We start from the raw sequence: 1,029 nt of genomic DNA on the forward strand, positions 1-1,029 counted from the left end.
AAGTCGTAACGGCAACGCTCCTCGGGAGACGGTACTGCTCGCGAGAATGCCCCCGCAAAAGCCGAGGACGATTTCCTCGGGCGAGCCTTTTCTTAATCGCGCGACCACTCCGCGGACGAGACACGATACATTACTAGTCGATACGCGACACAAATAAATTTTGGAGCAGATGGTCAATCTTACAATATTCGGCGACGGCCCTTGCGTCGGCGGCGACGTCGGCGACGACGGCGGCGGTGACGGCAGCGGCGGCGATCCTCTCTCTCTCCCTGCTCTCTCGTCCTCTCTCGCCCTTCGCTCTCTCTCTCTTCGCTCTCCTGTCGCCTCGCTCTCCCGTCGCCTCGCTCTCTCGCTCTCGTCCTCACTTCACTCTCCTCCTCTCTCTCTCTCTTCTCTCTCGTCACACTCTCGCTCCCCTCACGCACTATCGGCACGGTAATCTCAAAATCGTTTCGTCTGTGCGCGGCAACGGTCGCGGTAAGGCTGTCAGCTGATCGGCTCTGGGAGGATCACGTATCCTCGTGGATCCTCCCTCGTCGCTGCCCCTCTCGTCCTGGGGTGGTCGGTAGTCGGGAATCGGCAGATTTCGGTATTCTGGTCTCGAGACACTTTTCGTCTCGAGACACTGTTGTCATCGGGAGTTCGCCTGTTGTCTTTCACGGCTCTCCCGTTTTTTTCTGCCGGGTTTCTCACGACGGCTGCTTCGCTAAAAGTAAACACAGCTGATCCGTCTAAGCGCGATACTGTGTTATAACTACGATAATTTCTCAGCGATAGAATATTCGCTATTGCTGAGCGCGCGATAATCTGCGATAATATATTTTTAATCACAAAAGTACGAAAGTGCGATTCACCTGATGTAGGATTTCGCTGGTTGTCGTCCGTTGCGTCCTCGCTCCTCGATGTCGTCCGATCCTCGTTGTCCTCTGCTCCTCGTCCGGGTGGCCGGCAAGGGACGCCGAGGGGCACAAAATTCGGGACGCGCTGACCTTCGCATCTGCTCCGCTCGCAAAATCGCTTCTTCGCTTT

The 1,029-nt window shown here is 56.2% G+C and overlaps 1 protein-coding gene across 8 annotated transcripts in view; it reads left to right on the plus strand.

The window, feature by feature from the left end:
* LOC116852385 (protein phosphatase 1L-like) overlaps positions 1-1,029 on the plus strand; it is a 291,241-nt gene that overhangs the window by 179,043 nt on the left and 111,169 nt on the right. The gene's annotated exons all lie outside the window — the stretch shown is intronic.

Source organism: Odontomachus brunneus, unplaced genomic scaffold (assembly GCF_010583005.1).
Source record: "Odontomachus brunneus isolate Ranch 3 - 2012 unplaced genomic scaffold, Obru_v1 Obru_scaffold_221, whole genome shotgun sequence".
In the NCBI taxonomy this organism is placed as follows: Eukaryota; Metazoa; Arthropoda; class Insecta; order Hymenoptera; family Formicidae; genus Odontomachus; species Odontomachus brunneus.